Raw genomic sequence first — 15,891 nt, 5'->3', positions numbered from 1 at the left:
TGAAGTAAGATATCCCTAAGGTCAAAGCAGTGAACCGATCAATCCACACCCTTAAATCATTGCATAGTCTAAAAAATGTATGCATGAGGCATACCAATTCAAAGGAATAAACTGGAACACATGTTTTCTTTGTCAGCAGGAGACAAAAAACTATATTTATTCATCAAAGACAATCATCCTGGTCATTACATACTAGATGCAAGAAGACAAATGTTTTACCTTATCAGCACCCTCAATAATGAAATGACTCCCGACCTAGGCAAAATTTTAAATTTTAAAGTAATTTGTACTTTTCCTAACAAATTAACTTGAAGTTCTTTACATAGGATTTACCTTTAAGAATGAGATGGAGACAGCCACCCAGACATACTGACAAGGCAGTTAACTAAGAACATAGTAGGAGGATGCCTCACCCATAGGTAGGTCTGCACTGTACTTTGCCTTCCGACCTAAGTACCAGATGAAAAGGGTGGCTGAGGTGGGTGGTAAATGTACAGAATTTCAGGTTTATATGATCTGAAAATTTACTATTAAATTAAATTTTCACGTTTGTTCCTACACAAATACATACCTTCATTTCTTACAAAGGAGACTTCCCCATTGGAAGGAGGGTATCTGGGTAATCTGTAAACTGACTGGAAGGTCTTCTGGTCTACTAGTAGCAAAGGAAGAACAACCCTACATCTCTATCCTCCTGTACATATGGGAGATATGCTTTTTGAATCTAGTTTTGGGTAGATTTCATGGGTGTGACTATGAGCTGTATATGACGTCACACATCTGTTCCAGTGCAATGAACTTATGATGAATCAGTGACGTTATATCAAGAGCAGTGTCTTGTGAGAGAGTTCATGCTTGTGCACGTATGAGCTGTTTCCCTACATAATGGGAGAGTGGGATCCTGGGTGGGCGCTTAGAAGTAGCCCCTATGTCTTGATTGTTGTTAGTGTGTGCTTAAAGCTGGAATGGGTGATCATACTTTGAAGCCCGAGTGTGGCTTTGTCTTTTTGTATTTTGAACCTTTATTTCAGAGATTTCCTTTACCATATGACTTTTTTATTTATGTCATTTTGATTTATTTACAATTTATTTACGTGGGATTTCTTTTTTTTCAGACAGTTTCGATTGGAACTTATCTGATAGTTCCATGGTAACGGTGTGGGGAGACTATGACTTTTTTATCATCTATCTTATGACTGATGCCTAGTTATTGTAGGGAAAGGGGTGGACAGGTTTTGTCCAATCCCCGGGTTATTTGGGTTTCCTGTTTGAATTGAGATAACAATGGTGCATTGTTTGGAGTTTTTCTTTGGGTTGTGATTCAAAACTAAAGATTCAGATTTTTAACTTATTCAATTAAACATTTGCTCTTTGAGAATTTGACTTGTTCAGTCAACCATTTTGTTCTTTGAGAATTTAATTCATTTAGTTAGTCCTTTTTTTTGTTTGTGTTTTTTTTAGATAGGCTCTGAGAAATTTATTTCTGGTGATAGAAATTCATTTCTCGATATAGTGGTTCGGATCCCACAATAAGCTGTAGGTCCTGTTGCTATGAAACCAATTGGTTCCTAACCACGTAAAAAATATCTAATCCTTCAGGCCAACCCTAGGAGAGCTGTTAATCAGCTCAGTGGGTGAGAGAGAAAAGTAAAGAGAGAGAGAGAGAGAGAGAGAGAGGGAGAGAGAGAGAGAGAGCCGGTTTACAAGGGAATGCAGTGCACTACCCACTTCTTTTGCCAATTTGTCTTTCGTTGCTTACACATGTGTGAAAGTTGTGAACACATCCACAAACACACAAATATAACTAGCTTGTCCTTGCACTGTAGGTAGTAGTCCTACCACATCTGTATGCACTCTATCCCACTTTACTGGCACCACAGGCCACAATCGGGTCTTCAGAATCACAGTTTGGTGCCTTTTCATTGTATCATACACATGACAGTTACTTACAAATCTAGTTATGTCCCTAAGCATGCCAACCCAAAATAAGTGCTTGCGGGCTCTTCTAAGAGATCTTCCTATGCTTACATGTCCAGCATAAGGGCTAACATGAATCATGTGTATGGCTCTCTCTACTAAAGCTCGAAGAAGAACGACTCGGGCTCGGATATCACTGGCTCTTTTCTCATATTTACGTAACAAGATGTCTTCTTCAATAAAGAACATGACTTTTGACAAATACACAAAAATCTGGAACTCGTTGCTCTCACCTCTCACACAGGCTTTGATCTGGCTAACCCAGGCTTCAGACCCCTGACTTTCAACCAACTCTCACACACTTCAACCACAAAAATGAACCACACTTTCATTCTTTTCCAGGCATTTATTCTGGATTCCCCCAGACAGTTCCACTTTCATTCAACCAGCTGCTGCCTCAGCCACTCCACTCACTTAAGAGTGTTTACGAGATTCCCATGTTCTGTGCGTCATGCTTACGTTTGATTGACTGTCATTGTTCGGATCGGTCGCAACATTGCTGGCACTATTGACTGCAGTGCCTGTGCCACCAACGTCACGAGATTCCTCTCATCATTCTTCCTTGTGCTTTGCAGCACGAGTTGTTACTCTTATGGCATTCCTGGAGAGAGCATCCGCCACCATATTACTTTTCCCAGAGATATACTCAACCTTTACAATGTCAAACTCTAAAATTCAGCCAATCCAACAAGCTTGGTGATTTGTAATCTCACTCTTCTTGAGCAGGTACGTTAACGGTTGATAATCTGTGAAAATTTTTATTTTGCGTCCCAGCAAAAAATAGCGGTGTCTCTCCAGTAACCATGAAACCACCAAAGCCTCTCGATCGAAGGTACAATAATTTTTCTTTGCCCCTTTTAATGTGTGTGATGCAAAACAAACTGGTCTTTCATTACCTTCATCATCAATCTGAGAGATTACTCCTATCGCAGTATCACTCACATGTGTAGTCACTAAAAAAGGGCAATCGAACCTCGGATAAGCCAAGAGTTCATCGCTCACTAGGGCATCTTTTAATTTCTGAAAAGCTTCTTCCCTAATGCATCTAATGGTCTCGCTATCTGTCCGAAGTTCCTACTGAACTTCCGATAGTAACCCGCGAGTCCGAGGAAGCTGGCTACATACTTCTCATGTTTTGGTCATGGAAACTCTTTCATTGGAATATATCTATCGGCACAAGGCTTAAGGCCTTCAGAAGTTACCAATTGTCCCAAAAACTATACTCCAGCCTAGAAAAACTTGCATTGTTCTAAATTTATTTTCATCCCATGGTGCCTTAATGCTTCCAAAACTTGTATCAGGTTAGTTCTATGTTCCTCTACAGTAGCACCAACTACAATGATATTGTCTAAATATACAAAACTCCACGGCCAACTATTGAGGCTAAAACTGACATCTTTACTAGGGAAAAATGAGCCAGAGATTTCTCTAATCCAAAGGGAAGGAAATTATATTCATATAGCCTATTATTCGCTATAGAGGCCGTTTCCTCTTTACTCTCATCATCAAGGGGTATTTGGTGATAGCCAGACTTAAGATCCAGTGTGGTGAAAAACTTACTCTCCCTTCAATCGAGGACAATGGATAGACATTTTCCTTGGTAATGGCACTCAATCTTCTATAATCAACACAACCTGAGAGAGCCATCTTTTTTCTTAATAAAAACGACTGGAAAAGCCCAGGGAGACAACTTTCTCAAATGATACCCTGCTCTTGTACCTGTTTTATCTTTTCCCCAGTTGCTTGTTCATGACATGCAGGTGTTCTATAAGGTTTAGTTCTAATAAGGGGATTATCTCCTGTTTCTATATTAAAAGGTAACTTAATTTTCTCTGGAGGCTCTTCTGTCGCCATTGTCTTGATATTCTCTTACTATTTCTCCTACACAGCTGCAGTAATTCAAAGGTGTTGTTTAGCAGCTGTTTGCAATAATTTTGTTATCCAGGGTTCACTGCAACCTTGAATCTGCGTAGTCAAGGTCGACACTGCGTTATCAGCTTCTACAAGGGAACACACTTCTAAATCACAAAGAGACTTTTTACTTATTTATAACCTACTATTACTCACATTATAAAAGGGACATTTACCTTGCCATCGACAATGGTAGCAATAACAGGCAATATAAAGTCTGCCCACTTTTTATGGGGATTAATATATAACATTGTTCCCTCTTGCAGCTTCCTTGCCGGGACAAGAGGAAGGGAGTAGAGATGAGTGGGAAGGATCACTCCCCTACCTTGGGGCTAATGGGCACCACCCCCATATCCCCCATAGTGGCCAGGGCAACTCGGGCAGCTGCTTTTGTTTCCCCCAATATGGGAATCTGCTGGTATTGCCCCTTTCCTACAGGCATCGCCACTTCCACTCCTCCTCTTTCTATCCCATAGAGAACCCCTTTGTGCTCACTCACAAACCTGATTCCCATTATAATAGGAACTCCATTCATGTGGGTGGTCGGCACCACATAGAATTTGTGAGTCAGCACTCATCTGCCCAAGGAGATTGGTTGTTGCACAGTGCATTGCAACATAATTGTATGCCCACTTGCACTGTGCAACATTAGACACCCTTTCGATGCTGTAATGGCACCCCTCATTAAGCGTTCCTCAAACAAAGAGACACATGCCCCACTGTCTAATAGCGTGTTGTGGTTTTTCAAGTCTATTCCCACTTCCAGAACAGGTATGGCTACATCTCCACTCTCATGAGAGGGAGGGGCGGGGGGAGACGTCCTTGCAGTCTCCCCTAAAGATGCACTCACCCTGGGGGCAGTAGGAGCACTCATAGGCGGGGGAGACCCCAATCTACTTGCTGGCGGGAGGTGATTTTAATCCAGCCAGGCCTACTGTCGCTCCTCCAGTCGCTGCTGCCGCTGGTCCTTGGAGTGCAGGAGGGGGATTGTTTGTCGGTCCATGCCTTCCTCCCTTGCCCCGAGGCCTACACCTTCCTCTTGTGGGAGGGGGCATGCAGCTTGGTGTAGCACTGCTTTTTTAACACTGGCCAACCAGGTGATCTGCTGCGCCACATCCATAACGGCTCCTTTGGCAGACGGAGGGGCATTGGGCACACAAGTGACCCCTTCCACCGCACTTCCACCAGAGTTCCCCAGCCATACCCAGCTCCCTGTTCCCTTGGCCCCTCTCTGTAGCTTGGTTCTGGGCACCCCCTCGAGCTGGAGGGGACTGGTAGAGCAAATTTTTTTGTTGAAGGGTGGGCAGCAGCAGCGAAGAGGGGAGGGGGAATAACCTGACCTCCTCTTCTATCTTGTCTCTGCCATTTGCTATTCACTAGTTTTTGTAAGGTTGGAATAATGTATTGTAATGGTGATTGTCGTGTTTCATTTCCGTGGATGATACCTATAGCAGCTGAGGGGAGGACATCCTCCAAGATTTGCCTGTGCAAGACATGCTTATCATCCTACATTTGATCCTTTGCTGCTGCCAGACTATCATAGTCCTTTGACAATCGGTTGACAAAAGAGGCAACTGCCTCCCCCACCCCCATTGCAAAGCTATAAGCTGCCCTTAACTCACTTCGTTCATCCTCCAGGAGGCCAAAACGGTGGATCATTTTTTTTTTATTCGTTCCAACCTTTGAAAGAGCCATGGTCCCAACCCACCATCATTTGCCCAGGGTCCCCAGTAATCTTCTGTTTGGTAACCAAAACTCTTTCTGTGTCTGTCCACCTTTCCGTAGAGTTCCACAAACTTTAAAGATGTCTCTCAGAGAAGAATCGTTCTTTGGGCCCCAAATCATCGAATTCCAGCACGTGCCCTTCTAGAACAGGTTGTTTCCTCACAAGTTCTGGTCTTCTACCCGCGTCCGGAGGCAGAGGCTGTATCATAATTTCCAATGATGTGGATCCATTTATTACACTTTCACCGATACTATTCGTGTCTCCCAACAATCTATTACTGTCCGTGTCACTTGCATTCAGCTTCCAACCCCTTGCTGTCTCCAATCCAGGAAGGCCCTAAGATGTGCATGCTGTTCGTCTACTTTGGGATTCACCTCACTCCTTGCCAGACTAACTTCTACAGCTCTAGCATCTCTCGCTCCTTCGCCATCACTTTCAGTCATTTGGACCCTTGTGCTGCGCGTGTGATAAACCATTGTATCTCACTGTTTTTCACTTCCGAGTTATGGAGGAGTTATGGAGTTCCATTTGACAACTTCTGTGTGTCCTAGAGAGAGAGAGAGAGAGAGAGAGAGATAGAGGGGTGGTAAGGGTAAGGCCACACCGGGCGCGGGGAGCGTCGAGGTGCAGGCACGTCTCGAGTGGGAGAGCAGCGTCAAAACTACACATGGCCACACCAGAAACGCCTTCCTCCCTCCTTCCCTCCCACGTGTCACTCTCAGCAGTCAAAGATATACTTCTTTGCAAAGTAACGTTTAGATAGGAAATTGCCTTTAATAGAAATCGTGTCAAACTTGACGATGGACTACGTATAACCCAACGGTCTTTTGGTTCTTTGCTTGGCAGTGAAATTTGTGATAATAAAAGGTTAAAATCCAGATATATTTTTTTTACTTCCCATATAGTTATTACTTTAGGGGAAGTGAAAAGAAAATGTGGATTTTAACTTTTCATTATTGCAAAACTAACAGCATATAGGGTTACTTCCTTAAAGATACTTAGAAAAACAAAGGAGCGAGAATTAATTGCAAATTATATAGGACGTATAATTGATTATTGTCTGAATTATGTTGAAATAAAACGATTTACCGGTATTTAAAACAAAAGTAGTTTAATGGAAACTACATAAAAGAAAGTAACACAAGGAAAAATCAGTTTTACTTCATTGTTAACATTAATAAAGAAAGTACAAAGTACCCCGAATATTTCATAAATAAGTGATACTGCTGCACTGAGGATTCGTATAGTTATCAAGTCTATGCAGCTGGACAAGGATTATTTGTGAGTGGCTGAGTGCATAATAGTTGGCACCTTTAAGTTTTTGGGGGTCGAATGCATGACACCGATGGCTACATCTGAGGGCCATTCGTTCTACTCTTCTTCCATTTCTTGAAAAAAAGTAATTTTATGGAATGGATCACAGGGATCCCACAAAGCTCTCCTCCGAAACACCTCCCCAATTAAATTATTCTTATGTAGCCACTACCACTGAACAGGTGACACTTCGTAAATGATTCTTATGTAGCCACTACCGCTGAACAGGTGACACTTCGGCAACTGATTGCCAGTTCATCTCCAAACGTTAGGTACCATGTCAAGTCGGAGGGTCTATTTATGTAGTGTGGTCCTTTTCTTATATTCACTTTAAATTCAGTGATGAACTAATCCCCTGGCGGAAAGTATTTAGACTATTATAAAGAAACTCCGGTCTATTTGTTTGACTTTAATGAGAACAACATTGAACGCATTCTGAAAGTACACAAATGAGAGGTGCTGAAATAACTGCTAATTTAAGCATGCATTACAGATATGGAATAATTAACTCGATATTTTACTGAATAGATAATAAATGTAGTCGCTTAAACTTAATTGTTTCTATGCTAATATGCTTTAAACAATTTCTAGGTTACAAATGAAAGTTCCTTAATACGGGAACTAACTTCACAACATAGTTAGCAATATAATCAATAAAGGGAAGTAACCATTCAAGTAACATAGTCCCTCCCTAATCATATAGAAAATGGGGTTGTTTCGGTTGAAGACGCCTGAACCGCCGCGGTATTTTAAAACATGTTACATCGCCTGGCGGCAACTGCAGAGGGTCGAGCCATCCCGCTAGTCTTGTGTGGCCACCCGCATAAGATACTTATGATTCAAACTGCCGCGGGAACCTCTTCCCTCCAACCTCCACGCTCGCCGTGTTTGGTGTGGCCTCACCCTAATTGGTGGTTGGATGGTTAACGACTGAATTGGCTGTTGGTGAGTTCTGGGTTGTTTGCTGGTGCAGCTGGAGTTAGCTGTTAGAGTTCAGTTTGGAGAGTCTGTAGTCAGAAGCTGTGATAATCAGTAGTGTTGGCAGCGGTCTGTGGAAAGTGTTGGGAGCAGTGAAAGTCATTTAGTTAGTGTGTTATTGGTTTGTTCCTGATTGTTGTTAGGTTTGATAAAAATTGCTTAGAGTTGTTGTGCCTGTGTTGAATTTCTTGTGTTTGTGAGTTTTGTTGAGTTATTTGTGAGTTGTTATAGTTGAGGGTTTTTGTTGGGGAGTTGTTGTGGTTTCTTGGTGTGGTTGTGAGTTGTGGAAGGTTGTTATTGGTGAGCTGTTGTGATCCCTTGGTGTTGTTGGTGGGAGTGTGTGTTGCCTTTTCCTGTTGTTGTTTTTGTATTGATGGTTGGTTGCGCAGTGGTATTTTGTTGTGGTTGTTGTGTTCCTTGTTTGTTGTTGTGTTGTGGAGTTGTGGTCCTTGGGTGTTGTGTTGTTGTTGTGTTTGTGAGCTGTGGCTTGTGGTTCTTGGTTTTTGTATTGTAGTTGATGGTGTCTCAGTGACCTTGACCAGTGGACAATACAACTCCTCACCCTGAGTGTGTCAAGAAGTGGTTGGTAAGTACGAGTGCTTTGAGTGTTGTAGTATAGGTCAATTGTCCTGCGTGTATTCAGTAGTGTAAAGAGGAAAGTGTGCTGGGGGGAAGAGAAGCTCATCTTAACCTGATAGAATTGACTGTTGGCCTACACATGGCGCTTCGTGGGAGCTCAGGGCTTGGGGAGATTCTTCCTAGCCTCTAAATGGTTTTATTATATATCTATATATATATATATAGATATATATATATGATAATATATATATATATATATAATAATATCTATATATATATCATATATATATATATATTAGATATATATCATTCATATAATATAGTAATACATACTAATATACTATATTATATATATATATCTATATAGTATATTATATAATATATATGTATATGATAATTATATTTAATTATCATATAGTATATGATACCTACATATATATATACTATATATATATATATATATATATATATATAACAAAAAAACATAATATATATATAATAATAGGTAAAAGCTTCACTGAACGTTCCTGGATTTGAAAAGGCTCCGTGGGTTAGCGCCCCCCAATCCAGGCAAGTCCTAGGTTATCGAGAAAAAAAGTTCTTATCGTTAATTAAGCATATATATGAAAATATATTAATTCGAGGTAGAGTGAATTAGATATTAAAGGACATTGTAGCTCGATATATATATTATATATATAGTATATATATATATATTATATATATATATATATATATAATAAAACCATTCTATATGACTTGCAAGAATTTCCCCAAGCCCTGAGCTCCCACAAGGCGCCATGTGTAGGCCAACAGTCGTTTCAGAATATAATTAACATTGATCTCGTCTTAAGTCCCATGACGTCTGTAACGCAACCATATGGACTGTGTGGGCAAATACGTACAGCTAATCCAGTAAAAAATCAAGCATTATAATTCAGTAATCTGTTAATTTAATTGTAAAAAAATGACGAATGGTCACATTTTTTATTTCAAAAATATATGATACAGTAATGAAGCTCTCTATTCAAATTATATACTTATAAAATAAAAAATTAACAGATTCAGGATGTTATTATCATTATTTCTTTACTGAATGATTCGTACATATATATATATATATATATATATATATATATATATATATCTATATATATATATACATATATATATGTATGTATATATATAATGCGTATATTACTGAATGATTCTGTATATATATATATATATATATATATATATATATATATATATATATATATATATACAGCTGAGTTTCCTGGCGACCTTCCAAGCTTAAAACAATCTCCTAATTCCAGGTAAGACATAGCACTCCATTTCTTCTTCTTTTCCCCTTACGTTTTTTCCAGCTGTGCTCACAAATAAATGTATTCTGATATATATATATAGTATATATATATATATATATATATATATATATATATATAATATATATATTATATATATAATTACGTTTGTGAGCACAGCTGGAAAAAAAAACGTAAGGGGAAAGAAGAAAGAAATGGAGTGCTTATGTTTTCTTATGAATTAGGAGATTGTTTATGCTTGGAAGGTTCGCCAGGAAACTAAGGCTGATAATCTAAATTTAGTTTTATTTACAAAGAAAACTTTGAATGCCCTGAGATTACTTGAACGCCATATGAGCTACATGAGAAGGGCGCCGTGTACTGTCTGAATTACTCTTACCATTTACAATATGAAAAAATGGCCGAATTCAACAGTTACTGCAAAGCTGGTTTCCAAATTTCTGTTCTCAGGTAATAAGGGTGCTTGCAAGGAAGGCAGGGAGCATGGAGCCGGCAGTGGCAATCTGGAAATGAATTCCAAATTAAACACAACATAAAAACAGAGAGTTCTCACACAATATTTATGTCTAACTCACTATGGAGGGAATTTACCCTTAATCGCACACAATGGGAGGACTCTAGTGCTTACATAGAATGGCTCAATGAAGAGTTTTGTTTATCTGGTACAATTCACAAGGGTAGCATGCGATCGCTAGGTAGGATGAACAAAAGGAGGTTCGTTTGAGAAGTAGTAATTTAGTAGAGGAAAAGACCCCATATAGACTCCACTTTTCTAATCAACCCCACTCCCCCTCCCCCCTCCTGATAAGCTCATGTACGTACGTGAGGCCTAAAAAGGGGCGGGGCAACCCCCCAAACACCCAAAAGGGGTGGGGCAACCCCCCAAACCCCCCAAAAGGGGTGGGGCAACCCCCCAAACCCCCAAAAGGGGGCGTGGGCACCCTGACCCCATATGGACTCCACTATTCTGGGGGGCGTGGCCACAAATGACCCCAAATGGACTCCACTTGTCTTATCAGCTCATATACGTAGATGAGGTGCAAAAGGGGGTGTGGCCCCCGACCCCAAATCGACTCCACTAGTCTTATAAGCTGATATATGTAGATGAGGTGCAAAAGGGTGTGTGGCCACCCTTGACCCCAAATCGACTCCACATTATTGATGAGCTCTTGCACGTCCATGAGGTCCAAAAGGGGTGGAGGCGTGGCCACCTGTGACGTCATGTAACTCTACGGGAATAAAACCATCATTTCAAACCCCCACCACCGACCCCAAATTGACTCCACTTTTCTACCCCCGTGACGCCACATAACTCTACGGGAATAAAACCATCATTTCAACCCACAGACCCCAAATTGACTCTACTCTCCTACCGCCCCCCGCCCCTTGTGACGTCCACCCGTAAACTCTACGGAATAAAACCACCATTTTGCATCCCCCGACCCAATTGACTCCACCCCTTTTCTACTCCTGTGGACGTTCACGTAACTCTACGGGAATAAAACCACCATTCCATCCCCCGACTCCAAATTGACTCCACTTTCCTACCCCCGTGAACGTCACGTAACTCTTTTCAGTAATAAAACCAAACCCCATTTTCATCCCCCCAACCCAAATTGACTCCACTTTTTCTACCACCCCACCCCCTGTGACGGCACATAACTCTACGGGAATAAAACCATCATTTCAACCCCCGACCCCAAATTGACTCCACTTCCCTAGCCCCCCGTGACGTCATGTAACTCTACAGGAATAAAACCATCATTTTATCCCCCCGACCCCAAATTGACTCCACTTTCCTACCCCCCGTGACGTCACGTAACTCTAAGGGAATAAAACCATCCTTTCAATCCCTGACCCCATCTCTCTCCCTCCCTCTCTCTCTCTCTCTATCTCTCTCTCTCAGCCGTTACATTTTGTCCCTCTCTCTCTCTCTCTCTCTCTCAGAGTCTCATGATAAAAGGATATTTGGTGGCTGATTTCAACCTCACGTGAGACATATATTTATCAATTTGATATCTCCCCCAATAACCGACAGGGATGACGTTATCCGATGATGAATCACGAACACACACACACACGAGCTGACTCCACACTCATGTGAGACATATATTTATCAGTCTTAATCTCCATTCTTCCCACGCCAAAGTATACCCAAGGACAAATGCACACATTACAATTTCGTTTATTTATAAGTATAATATTGAGTTTGAAAGAGGTTAAATGAAAAATCAAATGACAGACAGAATTGTTATTTTATATTTGTAACCAATGCTATCACAGGGGAACGAATTAATATTCCATAACAATACATACAATTGAAAAAACTGTACAAACATGTCAAAAACAATATTTCATCAAAACACACGGCCACATCATAAGCCTAGTATATCCCACATACGTCTTCCCAAACGCCTTCCTGACTGTGTATCAAAGACGACGTTTCATCTAATACCTCAAAGCTTATAAATTTAGCTAACAAGTTTTTCATATATAAATTTTCCACGCAAATTTCCTCCAACAGGGATAAATTTTTTTTCATTATAGTCACGCAACATATTTTACCAATTTTGTTCATTTCATCACTGAATGTAGCTAACACAGGTAAATATTGATTCAACCAAGTCGTGTTAACCCACCCGCTTTGACCGATGCCGGCTGGAAAGATAACATATTTGACATAGTCATACGATGATTTAAATAATTCTTCCTTCAATTTCTTGACCGAAGAAAAAAAGGGATTGAACCTCATCTGTTTGCTATCTCTGCCCAAACGATCGGCGTGATCTCCATCTTTGGAATAAGCCACGCTCTTTTGAGCGTATTCATTATCTTCAATGGGGGCGCCGATACCATATTGGGTTAATAAGGTAGCTATGGTGGGTAGATCAACTTCTTCATCGCATTCCCAAGATGTCATATTTTCAGGTCTTTTCACAATGGTAGACCCTTCAATACCCCTATCACGAAGACAGGCATATGATGCACCAGTGCGAAAATATCGAAAACCTGCCAACTCGGCATACGGATAAGCTCAAATGACGTCCGCCACCACACCGTAATTCCTGCATGTCACACAATTAGTGGCCACTACTAAACACGTATTCCTCTTCCTGAACTTATTTTCGGACAAGTTCCCGAAAACTAACTTACACGAGGAGGTTGATGAAGCCATGGCGAGAGTTCACGTCTTGATGTGACAATCCTTCAAGAGCTAATGACCTACGAAAACCCCGTAACCCACGCTCCCTGTATCACAAACACTGATTACAAACTAGTTGTGACGAACCATCAAACCTCCCTCACTCCCAGCCATGATTCACACTAACACGAATAAACAAGCCTTATCATTTCCTCATGCCAAAGGTCATATACCCACCATATGACTCATTAAAGATGCGCCTGTATCCATTTTATCAAAATCAGTATCCCATGATTAAACAGCTCCGGTATCATTGTTTCTTTTCTTTCACACACTCGCCATCTTGTTTTTCGCATGTCCCATCCTCACCTTCATATTTCGCCATGTTTTGATTTGTTTTTTTTATGGCTATATTCCTTAATATCCAATCTTTAACCCCAGCCATTTTCAATGAAGTAGTGATAATTGGAAATATTATGAACCTGGGTTTTTTTATTCCCTTGAAATTCTCGAGCTATATCTAAAATATTATAACCTGCGAGTGGATAAGTTAAATCTCCTTCTTCATTCTATTCAACCGTGTTAGAATCTTGTAAGTGCTTAACAAAAGCCGTAACGTATGACTTTTGAGGTTCTTTAAAAAATATTGGAATAATGCCTGTTAAATCGGATTGCTTTATTGCGACTTATGTCCCCTTTAATTGTTTTCAATGTAATCGGGACGTTTACCTCCTCCCCTTCAGTCACTGCACCTACACTTTTTATAGGAAGAGGAGGAGGAGGAGGAGGAGGGGTTCCCGTTAGCGATATAGCTGGCATAGGTGGTTTTTGGATATTAAGGGGGACGTGTCTGCTACTACTAACAGCAGCCGTATCCAACTTGCCAGTACCCTCCAGGTTATTAATATCACCATCACAAACCTCTTTTCTATTCATTAACCTATTGTAGGTAATGGCAGGGATAACGTAAATCTCCTTCATTTTCAATAAAAAAGACTTACTACCAAACTCGCAGCAATAGGCAATAACACCAATAGAATAGTCCCCCCTTTACGACTTTTCAGTATATTTTTCTTCTTAGATATGGACGTTGTTTTCAAGGACACAAGATGAATTTCTCTTCTACAATTTCTTAAGTGTTTAATAAACTTCTTATCTTGAGTTAGATTACCACAAAGAAAATTTCTAAAAATTTCCGAGAGAGTAGACACCAAACCACCGTTTAAGATGGGAATGACTTTACTTCTTTCACTGGGTGATAAACCAGAGATGAATAAAATAAAGTTTTTATTTTTACATATTAAAGGTTGCTTACGGTTCATATCCGTACAATTAGAGATTCAGCAACCCAGGAATTGAATTGACTCGGATAACCTTTCCAATGAACGTAATATTGAGTTTTATCATTTTTCCTCCTCTTTCCCAGAATAGTGATACGTTTCTGGTAGATTTTTGGGAATTAATTCTTCACGATAAAATACGCCTCTTATTTCTTCACCCCCTAAATCTTCCAAGAAGTATACGACTGGATTTTGCGATGTATCCACTTTTCGGATTTTAAAAATTTCCAGAGTATTTTGAATTGTACATCCCCTCCTATAAATTGCGTTCCGACGCTCATCGGCAATACGTACAACGTCTCCAACATTCAAGAGCGAAATGGCGGGAGGATTAACGAGAAGAGCCTTTTTATACATACTCGAGAATTGACGTTGAACGTCATATCTAGCCGTTAATGCGTGAACCTCTTGCGGGGTAGGACCCAAACTTCTATGGGGGTATGGTTATAACTCTGAACAATGTCACGCAAGACGTTAATGTATTTTAAGGTATTCTTATGTGTGAGATATCTATATATCCGACCCTTAATAGTCCTTATGACTCTTTCAGCTATAGAGGATTTGATTTCTCTCGAATAAACGCTATATAATTTTATATTTTTACTGTCTAGATATTCTCTGACGTGTTTGTTATAATATTCCCTACCCTCATCACTATTCAAAAGGGAAATTCCCGAAAATTCGGTAGATTCGATAACCTTCTTCAAAGCGCGACGCATAGTAATACCATCCTTCTTTTTCAAGGGAACAATTTGTAGATATCTGGAAAACACATCAATAAAGACCAGCAAATATTTAAACCCATTATTATACCGAGCTAATTTGGACATATCAGCTAAATCGGTGCTCGCTATTACTCGCAGTTTGGGTGACATGATTTTTCTTCTGGGGAATTTTTTTCGAGTGACTATGCAGTGTGTAAGACTTTTGCCCGCGTAAGAATTCTTTAACATTTTCATGCGTAATTTGGCTATTCAGATTTTTTGCTACTCTGAATAGAGTTCACCCCGCTGAAACTACCCACACCTCGTGCATCTCCGTGCAAAGTTTTTAGCAGTTTTATCCATTCTTTATCCATATTGGTAAGCTATTTGATATTCCGTTTCACCCAGAATATTAGTTCGGAGCTGTAACAGTTCAGATTTTGACGGAGCGAAGTCTACTAGCAAATAACCGTAGCGGTTACGTGATAGGGCCTTTTTATATATGTCCGAAAAGGCTGAAGCTTTTTGACGGGGGGAAATATTGCTTAGCCAGCACAACCACTCTCACGGTAGCCTCCCTCTCTCTCTCTCTCTCTCTCTCTCTCTCTCTCTCTCTCTCATACAAAAATTAAACTTATCGTACAATTTTTCCTAATGCATTGCAATTACAACAACAAACCCCTAATGTCCGATGAATCCTAAGGGACATCAAAATGAAATACACTTGTGAGCAAATTAACACCAATAAAAAAAATAAATAAATAAACTTTCACACTTACGTCTTCATAGGTTTCGGCACGTGAATACCAAGTTATTTGCACTCGCCTTAGCGCATAATATCCAGTTACACTTGCAACTGCACGTAATTAATTCCCATTATCATATATGCCCC

Source organism: Macrobrachium nipponense, chromosome 5 (assembly GCF_015104395.2).
Source record: "Macrobrachium nipponense isolate FS-2020 chromosome 5, ASM1510439v2, whole genome shotgun sequence".
Lineage (NCBI taxonomy): Eukaryota > Metazoa > Arthropoda > Malacostraca > Decapoda > Palaemonidae > Macrobrachium > Macrobrachium nipponense.
The sequence above is the reverse complement of the archived record's forward strand: the minus strand, read 5'-3'. Positions refer to the sequence as shown.